Consider the following 22,315-nt stretch of genomic DNA (forward strand, 5'->3'; position numbering starts at 1 on the left):
GGCTTCAGTCACACTCCAAACACTCTCACTTAGTCACACAGTTAAGGGCCTGTCCCACCTGCATGCTGCGTCTAGCACGACCAAACGCGGTCGCTTGAGGCGTACGGCCTCGCGGGGCCGGTCCCACTTCGATCGGCGGACGCGTATGGAGTTGTGCGGGGCTCCAAAAATCTTGCACTGTCCGAAAATCCCGCGCGACAACAGCCTGTTGGCCCGCAGCCGCATTGAGGCCGTACGCAGCGTCTCGACGGGCGTACGCAGCGTCTTGACGGCCTACGCCTAGCGCGTGGCGTTGCGCGATGACGCCTCAAGCGACCACGTTTGATCGCTCTAGACGCATGCAATCGCATGCTGGTGGGACAGGCCCTTTATACAGCATGGAATCAGGCCGTTCAGCCCAAGTTGCACATGCCAACCAAGATGTTCCATCTACACTAGTCCCACCTGCCCATGTTTGGTCCATAACAATAGACTATAGGTGCAGGAGTAGGTCATTTGGCCCTTCGAGCCAGCACCGCCATTCAATGTGATCATGGCTACATGGACGGGTACATAGAGGTACATATCCCATGTACCCGTCCAAATGGCTTTTCAATGTTGTTATAGTACCTGCTTCAACATCTCCCACTGGCACTTCATTCCATATATCCACTTGTGAAACAGTCGTCCCTCAGGTTCTTTTGGATTCTTTCCCCTCTCACATTAAGCTTATGTTCTCTGGTTCTTGATTTCACCTAACCCGAGTAAAAGATTCTGTGCATTCACCCTACCTATTCCCCTCGTGGTCTCATATACCTTTATAAGATAGACAAAATTGCTGGAGAAACTCAGTGGGTGCGGCAGCATCTACGGAGCACCCGCTGAGTTTCTCCAGCAATTTTGTCTATCTTCGATTCTCCAGCATCTGCAGTTCCTTCTTGTACCTTTATAAGATCACCATTCATCCTCCTGTACTCCAAGGGATAAAGTCCTAGCCTGCCCAACCTCTCCCTCTAACTCAGGCCCCCAAGTCCTGGTAACATCCTTGTAAATATTCTCTGTACTTTTTCCAGTTTAACATTTTTCCTATAGCAGTGTTACCAAAACTGAACACAATACTCCAGATGTGTCCATGCCAATGTCTTGTACAACTGTAACACAACAATTCAACTTCTATACTCAAAAGAGAGCCACTCTCCTGGGTTTAACTCCACTGGGTCCTAGTGCCCGTCTGCCCAGCCTTGCTAACCTCAGTGGCTGTTCCACTGACTCTCCCTATGTCACCCCCGCTCTTCCCCACCCACATTACAGCCCTCTCACCCCCCCACCCCCTGACCACCCACCACCCCTCCAACACCCACAACCCCCCCCTACACATCGCCCTGTCCCCAGTCCACCCACCTGCCTTCCTCTGGCCCCAACTCCCATCCCTGCCGGGTGTTCACCATCCCCCCCCCCGACCTCCCCCTCTCCCACACCGACCGAACGGTCTGTCCTCAGCAGAGGTCTTACCTTTGTCCCCCTCCGTCCCCATCTCAATGAGTTCCGCGCCCACCATGACTTGGAGCGCTTCTACCGTTGCCTCCGCCTCACAGCGCACTTCCATGGGAAGGAGTCCTCGCCCCCCAATGATGACCCTTTTTCCCGTCTCCGACGCACCCCCTCCTCGTGGAACCCCTCTCGTAATGTCCCGGCTCTGGAACTCTTTACCCAGAACTGCTGCCACGACGTCAACCGCCTCAACTTCTCCACTCCCCTGTCTCACTCCAATCTCTCCCCCCCCTGAACGCACTGCCATTGAATCACTCCGCAAAAACCCAGATTGGGTTATCAAACCAGCCGACAAGGGAGGTGCCGTGGTAGTCTGGCGCGTCGATCTCTACAAAGCTGAGGCCACGCGCCAACTCTCGGACACCTCCTCCTACTTACCCTTGGACCATGACCCCACTGACGAGCACCAGGCCACCATATCTAGCACCATCACCAACTTCATCAATTCTCACGCCCTGCCCGACCAAGCTTCCAACCTCATCGTTCCCCAGCCCCGCACGGCCCGTTTTTACCTTCTCCCCAAAATCCACAAACCCGGCTCTCCCGGCAGACCCATTGTCTCTGCGTGTTCGTGCCCCACCGAACTCATCTCCACATACCTTGACTCCATACTATCCCCCTTGGTCAAATCCCTTCCCACCTATGTTCTAGACACCTCAGACACTCTCCGCCGCCTCCGCGCATTCCACTCTCTAGGCCCTCACCCCCTCATCTTCACCATGGATGTCCAGTCACTGTACACCTCCATCCCCCACCAGGATGGCCTCAAAGCCCTCCAGTTCTTCCTCGACCAGAGGAGCAACCTATACCCAGCCACTGACACCCTCCTCCACCTAGCGGAGTTGGTCCTCATCCTCAACAACTTTACATTTGACTCCTCCCATTTCCTCCAAACACAAGGCGTAGCTATGGGCACACGCATGGGCCCCAGCTACGCCTACCTCTTTGTCGGGTACGTTGAACAATCCTTGTTCAATACATACCAGGGCCCCCATCCTCGACCTCTACCTCCGTTACATTGACGACTGCTTTGGGGCCACCTCCTGCACCCACACACTACTGACTGACTTCATCCACTTCACCACCAACTTCCATCCGGCACTCCAATACACCTGGACCATTTCCGACACTTCCCTACCATTCCTTGACCTCACCATCTCCATCGTAGGGGACACACTTCTGACCGACATACACTACAAACCAACTGACTCACATGGCTATCTGGACTACACGTCTTCCAACCCTGCCCCCTGTAAAGACTCCATCCCCTACTCCCAATTCCTCCGCCTACGCCGCATCTGCTCCCAGGATGAGACGTTCCACACCAGGGCATCGGAAATGTCCTCGTTCTTCAGGGAACGGGGATTCCCCTCCGCCACCATAGATGAGGCTCGCACCAGGGTCCATACCCCGCAACACTGCTCTCTCTCCCCATCCCCGCACTTGCAACAAGGGCAGAGTCCCCCTAGTCCTCACCTTTCACCCCACCAGCCGGCAAATACAACAAATAATCCTCCGCCATCTCCAACGTGACCCCACCAGTCGCCACATCTTCCCATCTCCCCCTATGTCTGCCTTCCGCAAAGACCGCTCCCTCCGCAACTCCCTTGTCAATTCTTCCCTTCCCTCCCGTACCACCCCCTCCCCGGGCACTTTCCATTGCAACCGCAAGAAATGCAACACCTGTCCCTTCACCTCCCCCCTCGACTCCATTCAAGGACCCAAGCAGTCGTTCCAGGTGCGACAAAGGTTCACCTGTATCTCCTCCAACCTCATCTACTGCATCCGCTGCTCTAGATGTCAGCTGATTTACATCGGGGAGACTAAGCGGAGGTTGGGCGATCGTTTCGCCGAACACCTCCGCTCAGTCCGCAATAACCTACCTGAACTCCCGGTGGCTCAGCACTTCAACTCCCCCTCCCATTCCCAATCCGACCTCTCTGTCCTGGGTCTCCTCCATTGCCAGAGTGAGCAACACCGGAAATTGGAGGGACAGCACCTCATATTCCATATAACCATATAACAATTACAGCACGGAAACAGGCCATCTCGGCCCTACAAGTCCATGCCGAACAACTGTTTTTCCCTTAGTCCCACCTGCCTGCACTCATACCATAACCCTCCATTCCCTTCTCATCCATATGCCTATCCAATTTATTTTTAAATTATACCAACGAACCTGCCGCCACCACTTCCACTGGAAGCTCATTCCACACCGCTACCACTCTCTGAGTAAAGAAGTTCCCCCTCATGTTACCCCTAAACTTCTGTCCCTTAATTCTAAAGTCATGTCCTCTTATTTGAATCTTCCCTATTCTCAAAGGGAAAAGCTTGTCCACATCAACTCTGTCTATCCCTCTCATCATTTTAAAGACCTCTATCAAGTCCCCCCTTAACCTTCTGCGCTCCAGAGAGTAAAGACCTAATATTCCGCCTGGGTTGCTTGCGTCCGGATGGCATGAACGTTGGATGACATGAACGACAGATGGCACAATGGGCTAAGTGTTCGGCTGGCAACCGGAAGGTAGCCGGTTCGAATCCCGCTTGGAGTGCATACTGTCGTTGTATCCTTGGGCAAGACACTTCACCCACCTTTGCCTGTGTGTGAATGTGTGTGAATGTGTGTGAGTGATTGGTGGTGGTCGGAGGGGCCGTAGGCGCAGATTGGCAGCCACGCTTCCGCCAGTCTGCCCCAGGGCAGCTGTGGCTACAGAAGTAGCTTACCACCACCGAGTGTGACTGAGGAGTGAATGAATAATGCGATGTAAAGCGCCTTGAGTATTAGAAAGGCGCTATATAAATCCCATCCATTATTATTATTATTAATTCTCCCAGTTTTGCTAGCCCTTGCTGTCTCCTCCCCTTCTTTAACCCTCGAGCTGTCTCCTCCCATCCCCCCACCCTCGGGCTCCTCCTCCTCCCTTTTTCCTTCCTTCTCCCACCCACCCCCCATCAGTCTGAAGAAGGGTTTCGGCCCGAAACGTCGCCTATTTCCTTCGCTCCATAGATGCTGCTGCACCCGCTGAGTTTCTCCAGCATTTTTGTGTACCTTCTATACTCAATATTCTGACTGAAGGCCAGCGTGCTGACAGCCTTCTTGATCACTCCATCTACCTGCAACCCCACTTTCAAGGAACTAAGTACCTGCAATTGTAGATCCCTCTGCTCTACTCCCCATTGCCCTGCAATTCACCGTGAAGGTTCTGCTTTGGTTTGACCCCCAAAAATGCAACACCTGACATTTATCTGCATTAAACACTATTAACCATTTCTCAGACCATTTGCCAAACTGATCTAGAACCTGCTGTAATGTTTGATAACTACCTTTGTTATGTATGACACCACTAAAGTGGGTGATGTCAGGTGTGTGTAGAACTGAGACAGGGCTGCAGTCAGAGGTGCTGCATTTCAGATGAGACAATAAACCAAGTCTCCCAGTTAGGTGGATGCAAAAGATTTCATTGTCAGTGTCCTGGATCAATATTTATCCCATAACAATACCACTAAGGGTGGTTTATTTGGTTAATTAGAGTTAGACACAAAATGCTGGAGTAACTCAGCGGGATAGGCAGCCTGTCTGGAGAGAAGGAATGGGTGACGTTTCGGACTGAGTCAGGGGTGAGGGAAATTGGGGATATGGAAAGGCACAGAGAATGTAAGGTGTGAAAACGACAGATAAAGCAGACAATGATTAAGGACATGTAGAATGGTTTATTGTTAGCTGAGGGAAAGCTGACAACGAGGGGTACAAACGGTAAAATTAATCAGGAGGACAGTGAAACGAGTCACAGAACTAGGCTGGGGAAGGGACGGAGAGAGAAGAAAAGCAAGGATTACTTGAAGTCAGAGAAAGCAATATTCATAGCGCTGGGTTGTAAGCTGCCTAAGCAAAATATCTGGTTATTAACTTCATCACTGCATTGGGAAGTATAAATTAGCAGTTCAGGCAGTATCTTAAGATCTTTCGTTAGAAAAAGATGAAACAAAAATAAGTTGCAGGGAGGTTTGGGAATGGTTGGATAAAGCAAAAGGAATATCTCTAAAGAGTGAGGCTGGAGTTGCCCTGTGATAAACTGTAAATGATGAGTAATGAGAGCAGTTCAAGAGAGCAGGTCCTCTATTCGTGAAATCTGTGATGAGGACAGTTACAGTTTAGTTTATTGTCACCTGTATTGTCACAGGTACAGTGAAAAGCCTTTGTTGGGTGCTCACTAGTTAGAGAATGAACACAGACATGTGAATGTAAAAATTGTTGAATAAGCCCAGCAGATTAGGCTGTTCTAACGAAGTGAGGAAACACTGAACCAGTATCATATTTGAATGACCTTATCCAGTCTGATACATCCCACTCCGACCCATTTGTCTGTGGCCTCTGGCACTGTTATAACAAAGTCCAATGCACGCTTGAGGAACTTTCCAGCCATCTGGACTCAACATCAAATTCTACAACGTCAAGTAATTAGCTTTCTCTGTCTGTATCCAACCCAGGTGATATTGGTTCAGTGTTCCCTCTCTCCAATAGCATAGTTGACCTGCTGTGCATATCCTGCAACTAATCCCCTTGACAATTCTGGCTTCATTCTGTCATAAATATTTCCTTGTTCTTTTCATTCCCTCCACAACTTGGCTACATACCAACTTATTTTCTCTCTCTTCCAGTTCCAACAATAAGGTCCGTGACCTAAAACGTTAACTCTGTTTCTCTTACAGATTCTGCCTGACCTGCTGAGCAATTTCAGCATCCTTGCAGAAAGACACTGGTGTTGAAAGAAGATTCTCCGATGACTGGAGTCACACTCAACACAAAATCTACTGACTTTGGTTGTTGGAGATCAGTCATCACGATCACTGCAATAGTTCCTTCAAACATCAAACAGCCCATCCATCATCTTAATTGGTTTTAGTCAGACCCCTCCAATAATAGGACTCCTGCAGCAATATGCAGAAAGTATCAAGAACAACATGAACAAGCAAAACCACAGACATTTTTCTGTTCTCAGATAAAAAATCCCAATCAAAATTTGTGAGACACAATTTCCCGCACACCAAACCAAACTAACTGTCTTCACAATTACATAATTCTTCGAGACAAAGATAATCAATCAGCTGGTTAGGACAAATTCACTTGGTTCCATGCCCATCACCCCAACCAAAGCCAACATTCTAGAGATGCACAAGTGTCAGTTTGTAGCCAAATGCTCAACAAGTGAGGGGGAGGTTAATGAATTAAGAAATGAGCTAGTGAAGAGTTAATGAAAATAAAAGAGTTACAGGAAGCGCAGAATGTGTAAGCAAAATTGTGCAGCAGAAATTCAAACTGGAGTGGAGGCTGTTTACAAAACGTTAAGGTTCAGGGGGCTTTTTCAGAATATATGCAGCATTTGTGCCAAGATGGATGAATTGATGGCACAAATAGCAATGTGGTCTTGAATTAACAGCTTAAACAGTGACATGGTTTAGTTTAGATTCTTAGTTTAGAAATACAGCGCAGAAACAGGCCCTTCGGCCCATTGGGACGGCGCCGACCAGCGATCCCCGCAAATGAACACCATCCTACACCCACTAGGGACAATTTTAACATTTATCAAGCCAATTAACCTACAAACCTGTACGTCTTTGGAGTGTGGGAGGAAACCGAAGATCTTGGAGAAAACCCACACAGGTTACGGGGAGAATGTACAAACTCCATACAGACAGAACCCGTAGCCGGGATGGAACCCAGGTCTCCGGCACTGCATTCGCTGTAAGGCAGCAACTCTACCACTGTGCCACCGTGACCGGTGCAGGGAAGGGGCCTGATTGGGAATTCAACACATTACCATTCCAATAATCCACACCTTTAGCAATTTGTTGGTGTTGGACTAGCAGATTTTCCAGACCATTGGATACTATTTCCATTAAAACCCACTTTTAATTCACCTTTTTCATATGTTGCACAAATCATGATACATTTTCCTGTGAACCTGATGAGTGTCAAGGGAGCAAGGGAAACATCAGCAGGCGAGTTAGAGACTGAACCTTCCATGTTTTTGAGTAGTCAGGTAGCAGATTATTCCGGTTTTACTATATTCTAGGACAATCAATGCTCCAAAAGAATCGACAAGGAGAAAAAAGTAGAACAACAACCCAGCACTCACATAGGCAAATTAATTTGTTTAGAAAAAACCCCAGCATGGATTACTTAAGCACGTTTAATGAATTTCATCATGTTTTTTGATGGAATAATAAAAAGCATCAATGAGGGAAAGATAGTTGATCTAGTATATTTGGACCCAAACATTACCTAACAAGGTGTTTCATAATAAACGTCATCAAGATTGAAGGATTAATGGAATAAAAGGCACTGAAACAGCACAGATGGAAAACTGTCTGAATGACAGGAATCAGTGTTGTGCAGTACTGAAAAACTGTTTTTAGACTCCAACGAAGTACACAGCAGAATTCCAGGGGCTAGGTCCACGGCATCACATATTAGGTAACAATAGTGAACTCTGAAAGTTAATAGAATCATAGTGATACAGCATGGAAACAGGCCCTTCAACCCAACTTGTGCATGATGACTAAAATATCATCTAAGCTAGTCTCATATCCCTCTAAACCTTTCCTAACCACGCAGCTGTCCAAATGTATTTTAAATGTATTGTGTCTGGTTATTGTATCGGGCTCAACTACCACTACCAGTTTATTTAATATACCCACTGTATTGTGTGAAGAGGTCCCTTTCAAACCTTTGCCCTCTCACCTTCATGCTAGGCCCTCTAGTTATTGATTCCCTAAACCTTGGAAAAGGACTGTGGACATTCAACCCATCTAACACCTCCCATGTCTTTATACAGTTCTACAGTCAGCCCTCGGTTTCAAAGAATTAATATCCTAGTCTGCAAAACCACTCCCTATACCTCAGTCCCTTGGGTCCTGGCAACATCCTCTTTACACACTTTCCAGATTAATGACATCCTTCCTAAAGCAGAGTAAGCCAAACTGTGCACATTACACCAAGTGCAGCTCACCAATGTCTTATACAGTGCCCTCCATAATGTTTGGGACAAAGACCTGTACATTTTGCTTTCACCATGTAGAAATTACAGATGTGTTTATACATAGTCCCCCCCCATTTCAGGGCACCATAATGTTTGGGACACATGGCTTCACAGGCGTTTGTAATTGCTCAGATGTGTTTAATTGCCTCCTTAATGCAGGTATAAGAGAGCTCTCAGCACCTAGTCTTTCCTCCAGTCTTTCCATAACCTTTGTAAACTTTTAGTGCTGTTTATCAACATGAGGACCAAAGTTATACCAATGAAATTCAAAGAAGCCATTATGAGAGTGAGAAACAAGAATAAAATTGTTAGAGACATCAAGCAAACCTTAGGCTTACCAAAATCAACTGTTTGGAACATCATTACAGGGCACTCGCTTAACTTTTTCCCCCTGTTTCCAGCCGGGCAACCTTGGCAGTTTTTTAGGTTGCCAAATGACAATTTAGGTGGTCATTTAAGATGACTTGCATGACGCGTGCGATAATGTGCTCGGACGAAGTGCGTAGTTACCAGTCGGAATTATGCTCAATGAAGCATTCACATATTATTTCTGCTTCAAATAAAGTCACAAACTAAACATATTCACAAATCAAGACATGATACATACCAGTTCTGTTATCCCACTTTCGCATCCACTCCCTACACACTCGGACAATTAACCGACAAACCCACATGTCCTTAGGATGTGGGAGGAAACTGGAGCACACGGAGAAAGGCCACGCTGCCACGGGGAGAACGTGCAAATTCCACACACAGATAGCACCCATAGCTTACTGTTGCTGTGAGGCAGCAGCTCTACTAGCTCTAAATAGTTAAAACCATACTGCTCGTGAAAATAAGCTGTTTTTATGTCTGGCTATGGTGGCTTTGACAGTCTGCAGTCGCCTTCCAGAGGGAAGTGCTTCAAAGAGTTTGTGGCCAGGGTTAGAGGGGTCAGAGATGATCTTACCCGCTCGTTTCCTGGCCTTTGCAGTGTACAGTTCGTCTATTGGGGGGAAGGTTGCAGCCAACAATCTTCTCGGCTGATCGAACGATGCGCTGTAGCCGCGCTTGGTGGCTGAGCCAAACCAGACCATGATGGAGAAGGTGCGGGCAGACTCTATGATGGCAGTATAAAACTGGACCATCATTGCCTGTGGCAGATTGTATTCTCTCAGCTGCCGCAGGAAGTACATCCTCTGTTGGGCCTTTTTGACTGTGGAGTTGATGGCCACCCATTTAAGGTCCCTGGAAATGATGGTTCCAAGGAACTTAAATGACTCCACACATGTAACTGTGGTATTGTTGATGGTGAGTGGGGGGAGCTCTCCTAAAGTCTACAATCAATTCCACCGTCTTAAGAGCGTTGAGCTCCAGGTTGTTGCGATGGCACCAGGACGTCAGCTGTGACACTTCCTGTCTGGAGGCAGATTCCTCCCCATCCTGGATCAGTCCAATCAGGGTCGTGTCGTCCGCAAACTTGAGAAGCTTGACAGAGGTGTCTATGGAGGTGCAGTCGTTGGTGTAGAGAGAGTAAAGGAGAGGGAAGAGAACGCAGCCTTGCGATGCTCCTATCTAACTTCTTTCTGTTTATCGAACCAGCAGTAGAACTCGCCACAGCAATTTCTTCCCCACCTTCCCACAATATTGTACAAAATCTATACTACAAAAGAGATGCCACCGCAGTCCTAAAGTTCAATAGGTGGATATATCCCCAGGGTCTGTCTAAATGCATCCTACTGTATTGTGGGAAGGTGGGCATGAAATTGCTGTGGCCCTGGCAGAAATATTTGTATCATGGTTTGCAACAGTAAGGTAGCAGAAGACTGGAGGGTTGCTAGTGTTATGTATTTATAAGCATACTTATGTATTTATTATGATAGCAAGGACAAACCAGAGAACGTGTTGGGCTGAAGGGCCTGTTTCCATGCTGTACAACTCTACATTCACAGACCATTGAAACTGGCAAGGCAGATTCAGAAAATGGAAACTTGACTACAACTTCAAGGTAAAACTAGGTCATTCGAGAATGTGTCTTGATCCAGGACTATAAGCACTATATTTGCAAGGCAAATTAATGGTGTTAGGATACAGTCAGTCACAATCTAATCAATTAACCTTCATGACTCAGTTACCGGTTATCTTTAATTCCCAAAATAATGATTCCAAAGCAGGTATTCTGATTCATGTGCAACATTGTAGTATGGATTCCAAGACAGAGGACAAAGAAAAGATGTTGCGAGTGGTGGGGTTCTAGATAGCCATGGGAGTCAGTGGGTTTATAGTGGATGTCTGTCAGAAGTCTATCACCTGCGATCCCTATAGATGAGGCTCTCACCAGGGTCTCTTCCATTCCCCGTAACACTGCTCTCTCTCCCCATCTCCCCACTCGTAACAAGGACAGAGTCCCCTTAGTCCTCACCTTTCACCCCACTAGCCGTCACATACAACAAATAATCCTCCGTCATTTCCGCCACCTCCAACGTGACCCCAGCACTCGCCACATCTTCCCATCTCCCCCCCTGTCTGCTTCCCGCTCCCTCCGTAACTCCCTGGTCAATTCTTCCCTTCCATCCCGCACCACCCCCTCCCCGGGCACTTTTCCTTGCAACCGCAAGAGGTGCTACACCTGTCGCTTTACCTCCCCCCTCAACTCCATTCTAGGACCCAAGCAGTCGTTCCAGGTGCGACAGAGGTTCACCTGCATCTCCTCCAACCTCATCTATTGCATCCGCTGCTCTAGATGTCAGCTGATCTACATCGCTGAGACCAAGCGTAGGCTTGCCGATCGTTTCGCTGAACACCTCTGCTCGGTCCACATTAACCAACCTGATCACCCGGCGGCTCAGCACTTCAACTCCCCCTCCCATTCCGATTCCGACCTTTCTGTCCTGGGCCTCCTCCATGGCCTGAGTGAGGTCCACCGGAAATTGGAGGAGCAGCACCTCATATTCTGCTTGGGCAGTCTGCCTCCTAGTGGCATAAACATTGAATTCACCAATTTCTGGTAGCCTTTGCTGTCTCCTCCCCTTCGCAACTCTCCCTCAGCCCTCGGGCTCCTCCTCTTCCTTTTTCCTTTCTTTTCTCCATTCCCCCCCCCCCCACATCAGTCTGAAGAAGGGTTTTGGCCCAAAACGTTGCCCATTTCCTTTGCTCCATAGATGCTGCTGCACCCGCTGAGTTTCTCCAGCATTTTTGTCTACCGTCCTTTATTATTATTCTGTTCAAGGATTTTGGGTCATTAATTATCCCCATAAAACCCACCAGTAATAAATGTAATTTAATTTGTCTGCCTGAGCACCTCGTGTGAATGAACTCCAAGCCTCAAACCGAGGGGTAAAGCAGTCCCCAAAATAAAACATGGTGGCCAATATGTTCTGACATTTGCTCAGCGATAGGCTAAATAAGCTGGAGTTCTGATGCTTCATTAGCCCTCGCTCCACTCTCTTGCCTCCAGTTGTGAATTCAAGCTCTGATCCAGAATCTGAACCCAAAGGTAGTACTCAGTGATTGTACAACACAAGTTCAAGTAACTAAATGACGCTGCAGTTCTTAAGCTATACACATGGGGCGAGATCAAAGATCATAGAGTGGATCTTTGGGCGAGATCTTGCAAATCTATATTGAAGCCTTAGGTGGTAATGTCTTTGTGGGAGAGGACGGCACACTGGCAGTCACTAGGAAACAATTCTTGTGCAGAGTTCACAGAAGCACGTCATGGAACCTCTAACGCAAGATTAATGTTGCTTAGTTAAACAAAAACAATGCATCTTTTTATTCCCGAATCTTTGACAAGAGATGGAGGAGGAGCAACCTTCCACTGGATATCCTACAATGGCATTCCTGAGCCCAGAGCAAAAATTCATGGCATGCACTCAGGAAATGCAGTAACATTTGGGAATAATCATCCTGGATCACTCTAATCCTGCCCTTTTTCTACTCTACGTTTCCACACTGGTTCTTTTGCGAATGACCTTAAATTTGTCCTTTACTTACTAACCATCTGTCACTGGAATCTGCTTATTTTCTCCATTAAAATTGTTCATAATTTTAAACACTTCTCAAATGTTCGTCACTCCCAATATTTGCTCAATTGTGCCAGGACAGCCATGAGGAACAAGCAACACCAAACAAATCCAAATACCTAACAACACACCCAATGTAATAATAATCTGGTGTTGAATCTAAATACTTTTAAAAAAATCAGTGGCCAGGACTTGTCCTGTGGCAAAGGTGCTCAAATGAGGCAATGTGGCCAGGACTTCCAGCATTGTGCCACACTGAAGGAACACTGATTTAATTTCAGGTTGGATAGCAGTGATGCCTCATTAAGAATAAAGAGATAAAGATAAATTCATATGAGAACACTTTGTCCATTTTGATTGAACTAGGACACTCCAGCCTATTGCACAATCTAGCCACTTTCAACAGGTTCAGTGAATAGAACTCTGATGCTCCGCTCAGTTAAGGCAAGGTGGCAGCATTACCTTCAAATATCCCCCCCCCCCATCCAGGCCATGCTCCCAGAGGAAGTACACCAGACTGAGGTTCCATCAACAGGTTCTGGAACAGCTACTTTCCTGCAACCATGAAATTCTTGAACCAACCTGCACAACCCTAATCCTACCTCAGCAACAGAACACGACAGACCACTTTTTGTATTACTTGTTTTGTAGTTGTGTTTTGTACAAATGTCTTGATTTTTTTGCAGTCTTGTTCTTTTCACTGTCCTGTATAATTTAGGTATAGTGCATGCATAATTCATAGGAAGGAACTGCAGATGCTGCAGAAGGAAGACACAAAATGCTGGTGTAACTCAGCATTGGAGAGAAGGAATGGGTGACGTTTCGGGTCGAGACCCTTCTACAGACGGGTCTTCTGAAGACGTCTCGACCCATAACGTCACCCATTCCTTCTCCCCAGAGATCTTGCCTGTCACGCCGAGTTACTCCAGCATTTTGTGTCTTTCTTCATGTATAATTTATGTTTTTCTGTGTTGTCCGAATCTACATGTCTGTGATATTACTGCAAGCAAGATTTTAATTGCAACTTGTGCAGATGACAATAAATTCTGCTTGATAGCAAATCCAGTTCCTCTCACCACCTCTAGAATACAGCTTTTTTGCCACATGTTTGGATCAAGGCTGTAACAGGATGTAGAATGGATTAGTTCTGGTGAAATTATTTACATATTGTAACAGTTGCTGGGAAGTGCTGCCTGATAACCAGTGTCTGCAATAGACGATCACATTGTAGTGGTCAACAAGCTAGTTACATTTTGACCAGTGTCAAAGTTACCTCTGAAAAAGGGTCTCGACCCGAAACGTCACCTATTCCTTCTCTCCAGAGATACTGCCTGTCCCACTGAGTTACTCCAACATTTTGAGACTATCTTAGGTTTAAACCAGCATCTGCAGTTCCTTCCAACACAATGTTACTTCATGGACTGTTTAAGGGGCTGTCCCACTTTCACGACATAATTCACAACCTTTTCTACTCGTGGACATTTTTCATCAGGCTAGAAAAACGCCCGACTTACTTGATGCCACGAGTACCTACGACTAGCATCACAACCTACCTACGACCTCGTGACGACCATGCTGCGAGGAGGTCGTGAAAGTGGGACAGGCCCTTTAGTAGTTTGGGAAATTGAGTTTGTAAAACATGCTCTATGTGTACAAATAAGGAACACACAACTGCAAAAGAAAACACAAACTGCTGGAGTAAAGCGGCACATCAGACAGCATCTCTGGAGAAATGTAGAAACAAGGAACTGCGGATGTGTATCTGTCATTTCAAAGTATATATACGTGTTTGTCATCTCTGTGTATATGTATGTGCCTGTCTTTATAAGGGCAAGAGTGAGAAGTGGGATCGATAGTGTTACTAGACTAAGTAGGACCCGTTGGGTCCCTGTCACATGGGAGGCCTGGGAATGGGAGCGAAGGGAGGACGATGCGGGAAATGGGGAGGAGGGAGATGTGCTCCCCAAAGCAACCCGTTCCCCAACGCAATATTCCACCACTCACCCGTTCCCCCTTCCATCAAATCCACCCCTCCCTGTCCCCCTCTCCCTCTACTTCCCCCCTCTATCCCACCTTGCCTTATCCCACCGGACCCCTTCTACCCTCTTTCCTACCGCCCTGCACTCTACCACCCCTTTACCCCACTCCCTCCCTCCCTCCCTCCCCCCCTCCATTCCTCACTCCCTCCCTCTCCCTCCACATCCCTCTCTCCCCCTCCCTCCCTCATCCCTCTCTCCCCCTCCCTCCCTCATTCTTCTCTCTCCTCTCCCTCCGCCTCTCTCGCCCCCCCACCCAAGCTGTGGGCCGGGCTGCGGCGCCCCCTCTCTCCGTGTAACGGGGCGGTGTGTTAGGGCCGCTCCCGGTGTCGGCGCCCGCGGGCAGGAGCCGCTGGAACGCGGGACCTGCGGTATCCTTCGCCAGCGGGTAGACAGCGGAGCTCAGCGCTGCCCCCCCTCTCCATCTACTAGCACATCTCCCTCCTCCCCATTTCCCGCATCGTCCTCCCTTCGCTCCCATTCCCAGCACCCACCCAGGTCGTACAGCAGCGCCAGGGCGGCCGAAGCACTTGGGGACGTGAGCCTCGACGGAGCCGGGCTCGCTGTGCCAGGAGCAGGGTGAGGGTGAGGGTGCAGGCGGCCGAGCCGGAGCTGCCCGCAGAGCAGGAAGCGGAGGCTGTGCTGCTGGATGGCAGTGGCCAGGCGGCCTCTGAGGTGCTGGTACACCTTGACCCAGGCCCCGGGCTTGGGCCTGACTACAGCCCTCAGCTCAGCTGCCTCCTGGGCTCCAGTCCAGGCCCCGACTTCATCTCCGGGCTCGTCCCTGACCCCGGACCCAGGCTTGTCCTTGGTTCCACAGACCAGGCCCGGTCCCCGGGCTCGGCCCACGGCACCACCCACCCCACCAGGTATAGCGCGGCCGCTGCTCCTCGGGCGGTGGCATCACTCCTTCACCATGGGGACGAGGCTACTTGGGGCAGAGCTGCTTGGGGCGGGGCTGTTTGTGGCAGGGCGGAGCTGCTTAGGGTTGGGTGGGCTGCTTGGGGTGGGGTGGGGGTGCTTGGGGTCCCTCCGAAAGTCCGGTTGGAAACCACTGCCGCGATGGCGCAGGAAGGAGCGGACCGTCCCGGGGAGTGACAGGGAAAGAGACTAATCCGCGCAGAGCCGAGTGGCAGGAGAAGAGATCGATCTGGACAGGCACGGTTTTGAAGATTTTTAAACCTCGCTAACTTTTATGACATTCAAACGATTGGAACGAATCTTGGTGGACTCGCAGCACAAGAGAACGGCGAGTGAACTAGTGAAAAATCGTAGCACTATCGCAAACCGTTTTTGCGCTAATAGAAAGACCGCCAAACCGGAAGATAACAAGTTCAGAGTTTTAGTTATGTGTAGATAGATGGTAGTGGGTGTGCGGGATGGACTAACTGAGTACAAAGGGCCGATGAGCTCTGGGTTTGCTGTGTGATTTTTGAGGGGCATCTCAAAATAATCGGCAAAGAACAAATAGTTGCATTTTAGTGTTCAAAACAAGTATTTTTCATAAAAGAATCGAACAGCTGGAATAATCACTGGGTCTAGACAGTTGTAGTTAAATGCAATATGTCAACAATGAGAAGTCACTTTAATATGAAGGAAAAACAACAATAATTCTGGCTTGACAAGCATTCAAGGAAGAATGCTCCAAAACATCACAACATCGGAAGCTCAAACCAGAGAGCATTACGTGCAGAACATGCGTTTACAAAAGCCATCTGTAGGGAGCTGAAGAAATAAATTGTCAAGCCCTTCCTTATACTCTCACCCACATTTCCTTCAGCTAAACTGTCCTTAAAAGTTATTCACATTTAGGGAAAACATTTAAATCTATGTCAGATCTACTGTTGCCAAACCCTATCCATGGGAGAAAGTTAGTTACCACCTGCAGTTTATAGCCCAGAAGCAACTTATTCTCTCCAATGGGCCGTTAACTCCTCCCCTCCTCATTTCATCCTATTCCATCCTCTTGATTCCCCTTGTCTGAGTAACTCAGCAAGCCAAAGGCAGCATCTCTGGGGGACATAGATAGGCAACGTTTTGCGTTGAGATCCTTCGAGACTGATCATAAATTATAGGGCGGAATTCAGCCATTCTGCCCATAAAGCCTGCTTTGCCATTTAATCGTGGCAACTCACCCAGAGAGTTGTGAATTTGTGGAATTCTCTGGATGCATTCAAAAGAGAGCTAGATAGAGCTCTTAGGGCTGGCGGAGTCGAGGGGTATGGGGGGGGGGGGGGGGGAGACAGGAACGGGGTACAGCCATGATCACATTGAATCATTGAATGGCGGTGCTGGCTTGAAGGGCCGAATGGCCTACTCCTGCACCTATTGTCTATGTATCTCTTCCCCTTGTGCATTTACTTGCACCTTTATTAAAAGCACCAACACATTTTGTCTTGACTACTACACCAAGACTACAACTACTTTCACATTCTTCCTTCTCTGGGTAAGAAAAGTTTCTCTTGGATTCCCCACTAGACTAAAGGTCAATAAAGATAACAAAAATGTTGAAAGGGTCTCAAACTGAAATGTCACCTATCCATGTTCTCCAGAAATGCTGCCTGAGCCAATGAGTTACTCCAGCACTTTGTGTCCTTTTTTACAAAGTTGTCCTCTGGCTCTCTCTTCCCCTCAGGCTTTCAGACCTATCAATCCACACAACAATATTATAAGTTAACTTTAGAGCCTCTCTTCCACAGAGAAGAGGCTGCAGATTGTTGAATCAAGCATGATAGATACCAGAAAGTAGCTGCACCAGTCATGGCTAAGGCCACATTTTGAATACAGTCTTATGTTTAGGTCGGGGGGGGGGGGGGGGGGGGGGGGGGGGGGGGGTGTGTGTGTGTGTGTGTGTGTGTGTGTGTGTGATGTTCTCCCAGTGACCATGTGCTTTCTTCCCACATACCCATGACATGCAAGTGTGTGTGTGTGTGTCTGCGCGCGTGTCTGTGTGTCTGTCTGTGTGTGTCTGCGTTTGCGTGTGTGTGTTTGTGTGTTTGCGTGTGTGTGTGTGATGTTCTCCCAGTGACCATGTGCTTTCTTCCCACATCCCCATGACATGCAAGTGTGTGTCTGCGCGCGTGTGTGTGTGTGTGTGTGTGTGTGTGTGTGTGTGTGTGTGTGTGTGTGTGTGTGTGTGTGTGTGTGTGTGTGTGAGCGCGCGTCTGTGTGTGTGTGTGTGTGTGTGTGTGTGTGTGTGCGCGCGTCTGCGCGCGTGTCTGTGTGTGTGTGTCTGCGCGCGTGTCTGTGTGTGTCTGCGTTTGCGTGTGTGTCTGCGTGTGTGTGTGTGTGTGTGTCTGTGTGTGTCTGCGTGTGTGTGTCTGCGTGTGTGTGTGTGTGTGTGTGTGTGATCATACTGCTCGAAAAAGCGACGCCCTCACGATAACATTTTTACATATTCCTGTGGAGATTTATCGGGTGGTCAAAAATCAGCTCACTTGAAAATTTCAAGATTTATTTCTTGTTATTAATCAAAATGTTCAAAAATTTCAAATAACTTAGAAAATGAAACCACTTTGGCTGATGACGTGATGACGTCACAATGGCAGCATGTTGTGTTCACGCCCTGCGAGTCACGTCGCCAATTGCGCCGCTCGCAAGACCTTTGAAAAAAAACACGCTGTCTTCTTGCTCGTGCAGCGAGTGACGTTCCCCCCCCCCCCCCCATTCTCGGGCCCTGACTGCAGCTTCTATGTCGCTGTCTGTGCCTCTGTCTCACTCTGCGTCCCTATTTGTGCCTCTGTGTCCCTCTCTGTGCCTCTGTGTCCCTCCCTCTCTCTATCACTCTCCCTCTCTAGCCGCGCCTGCGAGTAGGGGGCTATGCATGAGTGGATAGGGTGGGGGATGGGGTAAAAGGAGTGAATATACTAATATAATATAAATGGGGGTGGTTAGTGTGTGTGTGGGGGGTGGTTAGTGCGTGTGTGACGCCGCAGGCTGCCCCCTCCCCTCACAACTGCGCGTTGAGGGGACGGGACCCAACGGGTCCCACTTGGTCTAGTATAGCTATAAAAATAACAAGGTGCATGGATATGGTCTTTCCCCCTGGGTAGGGGAGTCTAAAACTAGAGGGTATAGGTTTAAGGTGAGAGGGGTAGGATTTAAAAGAAACCTGAGGTGCAACTTTTTCCACAGTGGTGGTACACATGAAACGAGCTGCCAGAGCAAGTGATTGAGGCAGGTACAATTACAACATTTAAAAGACACTCAGACTAGTGTATGAATAGAAAAGGTTAAGAGGGATATCGGGCCAGGCACAGGCAACTGGGACTAGCTTGGTTAAGCAACCTTGTTGGCAAGGATGAACTGGTCTGAAGTTTCTGTTCGGTGACCTGATTCTCTTGTTCTTTTCCAGTGATATTTGCCTCACCCAATCTATCCTCACAGAACTCAGTAACTGCACAACGAATCAAGAAGGAATTGCTTTACACAGATTAGTTTTGTATTTGCCAGGGTGAATGAAGTTCAGAGTAGACAGTACATGGTAATGATAGATACAGCAACAAATACCACGACAAATCAGCAGAATGTTGCAAACATTATCATGCAATCTGAAGTAGCGCAAAAAGAAAACTACTAAAGTGCAATAACAGAATAACCAAGTCAGGTAGGATTAAGAGTAAGTGTGTGTGGCAGTACCTCCAGGAGGAGAATGTGAAAAAGTTGATTGGTTCAAGAGTAGGATAGCAGTGGGGGGAAAATAACATTCTTAACTGACCATCCAGGTTTTCGAGCTCCTGCATCTTCTCCCAGGATATCAGGCGTCCTTGCTGATACTGCCAGCCTTCTTGATTTAAAACATCATGAAGATGGACTGTATAGAAGTATTTTACGTGTCTGCAATGGACTGAGCTGTTTTCGCCACCCTTAGTTTAGTCAAGTTTAGAGATGCAGCATGGATACAGGCCCTTCGGCCCACTGAATCCGCAAGAGACACATTGCAAAGAGACTATTAAAGCAAGTGGTTTAAGATGTTGGCTAAGATTGTGGCCAGTTGATTGGCACAGGATTTCAGAACCTGTTCAGGGATTGCAGGTCAGCCACTCTCTGAGAGTTTACCTTCATGAGAGCAGATCTGACTTCTGCCACCAGGATGTATGGAACAAAGCAGCAGGAGATGAGAGAACACACCTACATGGAACTTTACTTGTCTGTTCAAAGATGTAAAAGGCATTGATTTTAAATTGTAATCCTTGACTGTATTCAAACCCTGCACAATCATCCTGCATCCACTTAATTGAATGAGCCTTTAACTTATTTAAAGTCTTTGCCGGCATCCCCGATAGCTTCACGGAGATCATACTTGACCTTCTGTACAGTACAGGGGCATCCTTCTTGAAAGCATAACATCTTGACTTCTGTAGTTGCCTTTTATATATTTGTCTTTGTACAGGGATCACCAAAATATGGAAAGAGTTTTGCCACAAATACTTTACACTCAAGTCCAAAATGTAGGACCCATTCAGGAGAAATGAGGCTCCTTGCACAAGTTTAAATCAGAATCTAAGATCCTTGTCAAATAAGCTCATTATGTGAGATGGATGGAATTGGTTTAATTGCAGTGAGGGCTTTCTGCCACTAGCGGAGCTCCAGCCTAGCTCTCTGGGGGCCACTGCTGGCATAGTCCAGTACAGCAACACAACACAGCGGGCGGGCCAGTCATGGCCAACATACCACCATCCATCGGCAACCTCAATAATACCTGCATTCACAGAGGCACTGCCCATATAAAATGAGAAAACAAGGCAAAGAGATAGAAGCAAAATGTACTTTCAAAACTCTTTAGATTCTGGAGTAGTTCCTGAGGATTGGAGGGTAGCTAATGTAACCCCACTTTTTAAAAAGGGAGGGAGAGAAAACGGGGAATTACAGACCAGTTAGTCTAACATCGGTAGTGGGGAAACTGCTACAGTCAGTTATTAAAGATGGGATAGCAGCACATTTGGAAATTGGTGAATTCATTGGACAAAGTCAGCATGGATTTATGAAAGGTAAATCATGTCTGACGAATCTTATAGAATTTTTCGAGGATGTAACTGGTAGAGTGGATAAGGGAGAACCAGTGGATGTGTTATATCTGGACTTTCAGAAGGCTTTCGACAAGGTCCCACATAAGAGATTAGTATACAAACTTAAAGCACACGGTATTGGGGGTTCAGTATTGATGTGGATAGAGAATGGCTGGCAGACAGGAAGCAAAGAGTAGGAGTAAACAGGTCCTTTTCACAATGGCAGGCAGTGACTAGTGGGGTACCGCAAGGCTCAGTGCTGGGACCCCAGCTATTTACAATATATATTAATGATTTGGACGAGGGAATTGAATGCAACATCTCCAAGTTTGTGGATGACACGAAGCTGGGGGGAAGTGTTAGCTGTGAGGAGGATGCTAGGAGGCTGCAAGGTGACTTGGATAGGTTGGGTGAGTGGGCAAATGCATGGCAGATGCAGTATAATGTGGATAAATGTGAGGTTATCCACTTTGGTGGCAAAAACAGGAAAGTAGACTATTATCTGAATAGTGGCCGATTAGGAAAGGGGGAGATGCAACGAGACCTGGGTGTCATGGTACACCAGTCATTGAAAGTAGGCATGCAGGTACAGCAGGCAGTGAAGAAAGCGAATGGTATGTTAGCATTCATAGCAAAAGGATTTGAGTATAGGAGCAGGAAGGTTCTACTGCAGTTGCGCAGGGTCTTGGTGAGACCACACCTGGAGTATTGTGTACAGTTTTGGTCTCCTAATCTGAGGAAAGACATTCTTGCCATAGAGGGAGTACAGAGAAGGTTCACCAGACTGATTCCTGGGATGTCAGGACTTTCATATGAAGAAAGACTGGATAGACTCGGCTTGTACTCGCTAGAATTTAGAAGATTGAGGGGGGATCTTATAGAAACTCACAAAATTCTTAAGGGGTTGGACAGGCTAGATGCAAGAAGATTGTTCCCGATGTTGGGGAAGTCCAGAACAAGGGGTCACAGTTTAAGGATAAGGGGGAAATCTTTTAGGACCGGGATGAGGAAAATATTTTTCACACAGAGAGCGGTGAATCTCTGGAATCCTCTGCCACAGAAGGTAGTTGAGGCCAGTTCATTGGCTATATTTAAGAGGGAGTTAGATGTGGCCCTTGTGGCTAAAGGGATCAGGGGGTATGGAGAGAAGGCAGGTACAGGATACTGAGTTGGATGATCAGCCATGATCATATTGAATGGCGGTGCAGGCTCGAAGGGCCGAATGGCCTACTCCTGCACCTATTTTCTATGTTTCTACTTAATAGTGGAAACTAAATACTACTTGTATGACACTACTGGCAAAGAAACAGAAAAGTTTGAGATCTGATTCTGAATCATTGCATTGAGCGTATAGAGAATAGCCTGCAAGCTATTTCACCGGGTGGCGCCTGTAATGGCCACCTTGCCAGCAGTCTGTCTTGTCCCTTCTCGGCTTTTATTATTTTATTAAGTATGTCTTGAATGTTTGTTTTAATGTCTCTTAGTATGTTCTATGTGGGGGAGGGGGGGGGAGAGAGAAAATCGTGAGAAACGTTTTCCAGTCACTTACCTCGACGGACATGCGATTTCTTCACAAAGGCCCCGACCGCGCGTGAACAAAGGAGGAAGATGACTGAACTTTAATGCCTTCCATAACAGTGAGGAATGTTGATTCCACTGTGGTGGATGTTCATGTTAAACTTTATTTTATGTGCTGT

The 22,315-nt window shown here is 47.6% G+C and overlaps 1 protein-coding gene across 1 annotated transcript in view; it reads right to left on the reverse strand.

Annotated features, from left to right (window-relative positions):
• Window positions 1-22,315, reverse strand: part of LOC116986506 (chromodomain-helicase-DNA-binding protein 6-like) — a 162,372-nt gene that overhangs the window by 100,795 nt on the left and 39,262 nt on the right. The gene's annotated exons all lie outside the window — the stretch shown is intronic.

Source organism: Amblyraja radiata, chromosome 23 (assembly GCF_010909765.2).
Source record: "Amblyraja radiata isolate CabotCenter1 chromosome 23, sAmbRad1.1.pri, whole genome shotgun sequence".
Taxonomy (NCBI): Eukaryota; Metazoa; Chordata; class Chondrichthyes; order Rajiformes; family Rajidae; genus Amblyraja; species Amblyraja radiata.